Source organism: Anabrus simplex, chromosome 2, assembly GCF_040414725.1.
Source record: "Anabrus simplex isolate iqAnaSimp1 chromosome 2, ASM4041472v1, whole genome shotgun sequence".
NCBI lineage: Eukaryota > Metazoa > Arthropoda > Insecta > Orthoptera > Tettigoniidae > Anabrus > Anabrus simplex.
The window spans coordinates 861,664,949-861,670,738 of record NC_090266.1 but is presented as its reverse complement, the minus strand read 5'-3'; the positions used below and the strand labels follow the sequence as shown (position 1 = coordinate 861,670,738).

Below are 5,790 nucleotides of genomic sequence, written 5' to 3'. Positions count from 1 at the left end.
GTGATGGGGTAGAGTGGTCAGCTCTACGCCCGGCCGCCTTTGCACCCAGGAATTAACCTGGTACTCATTTTTGGTGTAGGCTGAGTGAACCTCAGGGTCATATGCACCTCCGAAAGTGGAAATCTCATTTCTTAAAATTTTTTTACGACTTCCTGACGGGGATTCGAACCCACGTCGTTCTGGGCGAACCGAGCACGCCTTTACCGCCTCGGCCAGGCAGCCCCTAAAAGGGAATTGAGCCAACGGCACGTGGTGTTCCCAAGCCGTCACCCATCCAAGTACTGACCACGCTCAATGTTGCTTAACTGCGGTGATCGGACGAGAACCGGTGTATTCAACATGGTATGGTGAATCTTAAAAAAAGTGTTCAAAATATCGAAGACTTGTAGAATGGTTGGGGAACAGGTTGGACGGACGATTTCACAATATAACTGTTGTGCGACATGAAAGGTACACGATATAATCAATTTACACCTGAACTCTACTTTTATGATTTTTGGAGACTGCGAGGTACCGAGGAAGTGGCCGTACGGTTACGCCGCGTGGCTGTGAGCTTGCAATCGGGAGATAGTTCGTTCGTTCCCCACTGATGGAAGCCCTAGATATGGTTTTTCGTGGTTTCCGATATTTATTATTATTATTATTATTATTATTATTATTATTATTATTACTACTTTGAATGTTGCTTACGTCGCACCGACACTGGCAGGCTACACCTCCTGAGAACGATTAAAGGAGCTACGAAGGTATGGAGGACATCCCTTGGGGTTTCTCGGAGAGAAGCAGTGGTATTATGCCGTCTTCGGATCTCCCATGGTCTAGCAACGTACTCCTACTTACTGACAGGGGAAACCACAGAAGAACATCTTCAGGGCTACCGACAGGGGGTTCGAACCCACTGTCTCCCGAATACTGGATACTTGCCGCACTTAAGTGACTGCCGCTATCGAGCTTGGTACGTTTCCGATTTTCACACCAGGCAAATGCTGGGGCTGCACCTAAGTTAAAGCCACGGCCGCTCCCTTCCCAATCATAGCCCTTTCCTCTCTCACCGTTGCCATAAGACCTGCATGTGTCGGTGCGATGTGAAGCAAATTGCAAAACGTCGAGATGCCGGAATGCTGTCATGCAAAAGTTATTTTATATGAGTTAATGCAACCTGGATGTAATGGCGACAAGTCACCGGAATCCTTTGTGATCGGCGATGCCCGAAAGTCTCAAGGCAAAACTATACAAGACTGTCGTTCGTCCTGTCGCCCTCTATGGAACATCCAGACACGAACAGGCAGTCCGTGTGATCGAGGTACGGATGCTGCATTGAAGCCTTAGGTTGAAATGATTGGATCATGTGCCAAATGAGATTGTCCGGCTTCGATTGTGTATGGCTCCGATCGTAAAGATCATGCGGGAAGCGCGGCTGAATTGATATGGACATGTGGATTCGATTGCTAAGAATACTTTGAAATCTGACCCTGTCGGAAGGCGGCCATATGGAAGACCCAGGAAGCGCTGGTTAGACAGTTATGGAAGATATGAAAAAAAAAAAAGCCAATGTCACGCCTGTAGACGCATTTCACCGCAACAAATGGCGACGACATTGCAAATATGCGGACCCTGCGATCGTGCGGGAATAACGCAAGGTAAGTGTGACGTTCTTTTGTGTGTCGGTAAATGTACCTTATTTTGAACAACTCCAAATACCACCGAATTGAGCTGGAATCGAACCTGCAAATTTGGAGAGCAGAAGAGCAGCACTCATTTGCTCATTTAAGCACCGCATAGACAGGAATGAGCGGCGGGAAGCAGACAGAGCCAGGGTGGCCAGCCAGTTCATCTGTCGCGCTCTCACTCTTTCTCTCTGGCGCACATATTACTTCCCTACATCTACCTGCTTCCTGCTGCTCACTCCTGTCTAGGCGGTGCCGCTAGATGGCACCGTTGTCTATGTCTGTGGTAGGTTTCAGCGTTATCAGATCAGTACAGCTTGCGTTGTTGCGACGTATATATGGCCGCGCCTCTCTCTGTTTGCACCAAGGAAGAACAGCGTTCCGTAATCCGTTTTTTCTTTGTGGTCTGAGGGTGTACCAGGAGCGGAAATTCGTAGAAGACATTCAGCACAAATCGGGGACAATGTTTTGCCACAGCGGTGTTTATCAATGGAGTGAACAGTTCAAAAGGGGTCGCACGAGCGTGAAGGGTGAGGAAAGATCCGGGCGTCCATCTGCAGACGTAACTGACGCCAATATTGAACAAGTGCGTGATATGATCCTGAATAACAGACTAGTGACTGTTGATGACGTGGCAAACCAGATGCACATTTGCCATGGTTCTGCATATGAAATCATGCATAACAGGCTTAACATTCACAAAGTCTGTTCGAGATGGGTTCCAAAACATCTCAATGAAGAGCAGAAGCGCAATCGTGTGAGAATCTGTCAGCAGCTACTGGACTGTCATGATAACGAAGATGAAACGTTTCTGAAACGGATCATCACTGGAGATGAAACATGGGTTCACCACTTCGAACCAGAGAGCAAATGTCAGAGCATGGAATGGAAGCATCCCCGATCCCCAGTCAAAAAGAAATTCAAGAGTCAACCTTCTGCAGGAAAAGTGATACTAACAGTGTTTTGGGATTCTCAAGGGCCAATCCTGGAACATTACCAAGAAAAGGCGGACAGAGTAGACAGTAAACGTCACAGTGATATGCTGGTAAATAAGCTAAAACTTGTAATTCGCAACAAAAGCAGGGGTCGATCGTCGGAAGGAGTTCTTTTGTTGCATGGCAATGCGCGTCCACATACCGTCGCCCGCACCGCTCGCACTCTTCAGATACTGCGCGTTTCGAGGTGTTGGATTATTCTGCGTACAGTCCCGATCTAGCCCCGTCGGATTACCATCTGTTTGGTCTACTTAGAAATGCTCTAAGAGGCCGTCGATTCAGCTCCGATCAACAGGTGAAGGAAACGGTGCATACGTGGCTTGCTGCGCAACCAAAAACCCTTTATGCAGAAGGTATCAGAAAGCTTGTGAAACGGTAGACCATGTGAATTGAAAAGCAGGGTGACTATGTTGAAAAATTATATCAATAAAAAGTGTGTACTCTTTTTGTAATAAATTATAAAAAATGATTGCATATACTTGTTAACTTGCCCTGTTAGTAACTTTTTCCATTAATTATGGTGTTTAAAATGGATTTGAGAGAGTAATTTCTCGTGGGATTCGAATATTCCGAACAAAAGGGAGATGAAAATATCCAAATAGTCTTGGAGATTCAAATGCGAGTCTCCAAATTTCTACCACATTTATTTATTTATTTATTTATTTATTTATTTATTTATCTGTACCGAGCGGAGTGGTCGCGCATGTTACGCGTCACGGCTATGGAGCAGAGCTCTGTATTCGGCGGACACATGGGTGGCCTGGCATGAGAATGGTTTTCTGTGGTTTCCCCTTTTCACTTCAAGGCAAATGCCGGGACAGTTTCTATTCATAGGCAAAGCAGACTCCTTCCACCTAATTTACCCATTTTCATTCACCATCATTCATTTAATCTTCATTAGCTTCTCAACTGAAGTTGGCTTCAGGAAGGGCAACCGGCCGTTAAAACATGCCATATAAATTTATATCACCTGATCCTCGACCCCGTGTCAAGAAACGGGACTAAGGGGTAGAAAAAAACATACATCTATTTATGTGTATGTCGCGTTCTGATTGGTGTTGAGACTATGAAGCCTTCTCTTACACTTAACCAAAGTTCACAATAACATAGCATTAATGTGCTAAACGACTAAAGAATAACAAAATGAGAGCACTGTGACAAAGGCGGTGACCTGTCTCTCCTATCAAGACACATATTCGCCTAAAAACGTGACAATTAATTCCACCTTTGTACCATATACATCCTCAAGATTGCTGTCCTAGTAGTCTGCGTTACCGGTGGAACGTCATCATAGACGACAGCCGGAGCCCAGGGCTAACGTGTGAGACTGGTCTGGTGAGATACAGTGTACGGAGTGCATTGTCTCTCCTGGTATCAAGTTTGTTATTTTCTTTTTTCCTGTCTCACTCTCCTCCTTGGCTTTGACGATATGAAAGTGATTGAGGTACGAGCGATACTAGTTACGCCATTGCTTACGCAGTCACTCCATGTGATGAAAATGGTGTAGAAGTGTTGCTCCTGTGGTTTTGACAGACAGACATGTAACCGTACCTCCTGGCTTGGAGAGGAAAGCAACGAGAAACTACATCACTCCTCATTTCCCTTGTACACCCCTTCAGTGACACCAGTGTGACTTGGACAATCTATGACAGCTGACCGTGGAGTTGTTCAGAATCCAACCATCGTTATGGCTGAGGATTCAACATACATACAACTAACAAATCATCCACTCAAACGTAAATGTGAAATGAAATGGCGTATGGCTTTTAGTGCCGGGAGTGTCCGAGGATATGTTCGGCTTGCCAGGTGCAGGTCTTTTGATTCGACTCCCGTAGGCGACCTGCGCGTCGTGATGAAGATGAAATGATAATGAAGACGATATATACACCCAGCCCTCGTGCCAGCGAAATTAACCAATGATGGTTAAAATTCCCGGCCCTACCTGGAATCGAACCCGGGACCTCTGTGGCCAAAGGCCAGCACGCTAACCATTTAACCATGGAGCCGGACAACGTAAATGTGAAAACGTGTGACGAGTCTGCTGTCAATTCGACACTGACGAAGTGTGTTTTATTTTATTTTGTCTATAGTTCTAACGTCATTTTTTCATGTTCTATCTCAGCACTGTATCGATTCAACGTAGTATATCATAATAAAAAAATAAACTACAAAAATTAAAGTGAGTTACATGAACGTGAGTCAAAAGTACAAATTAAGGTCGGCTGTGTGGCCGAACAAGTCCGAAGGCTAATTCCTAAGTCATCGCTTTTACTAATTAGTTCGAACTACACACAAAACCCGCTCAGACAGGACACGTGCAATGGAACATGATTTACATGACTAACTGAATAGTTTCAATAGGAAGCCTGATTTGTCATCGGAGGTCCAGCAGGCTCTCGACCTGAATACAAGTGGTACAGTGCGTGTTCAGGTGATTCATTGGGGTTTCTGGTTTCTTGTCCCGTTCTGCCTTTCCGTTAGATAGTACAGCCTTATGATTGACAAAGTTAAAAAGACATCTTTCAGAATACAAATGTTCGAGAACATTATTTGATTAAGCTCTCGTCTCCTATAGGTTACTCAAGGTTTTGGGATCGAAATATGGTCCAGTCAGTAAAAATTCCACACTTCAGGACAATAATGTTATCCAATAGAAGCAGTTTCCTTTACCTCTTACTAACACCATGGCACTACAGCCCTGAAGAGCCTTGGTCTACCAAGCAACTGCTGCTCAGCCCTAACGCCCGCAGATTACGAGGTGTCTTGTGGTAAGCACGACGGATCCTCTCGGCCGTTATTCTTGGCTTTCTAGACCGGGGCAGCTATCTCACCGTTAGCTAGCTCTTCAATTCTAAACACGAGGGCTGAGTGGACCTCGAACCAGCCCTCAGATCCAGGTAAAAATCCCCAACCTGGCCGTGAATCGAACCTCGGAATAGAATGTTATCATTATGCATTTATGCACACATTAGAGAGAACACCTATAGATCAGAAGAAAGTGAAGAATCTCTCCATGTCAACAGGCTCAGGATTCATCCGTAGCGCGTATAGTTTGGGACAAATCATGACGACCTCGCCTGACACCACTACTTTCCAGCGGCAGCGCTGTGTCTATTAGCGACTTATAG

General features: G+C 45.4%; 1 pseudogene; it reads right to left on the bottom strand.

The window, feature by feature from the left end:
- Positions 1-237: 237 nt before the first annotated feature.
- LOC136865002 (5S ribosomal RNA) lies at positions 238-356 on the bottom strand (annotated as a pseudogene).
- Between the last annotated feature and the right edge of the window lie 5,434 nt (positions 357-5,790).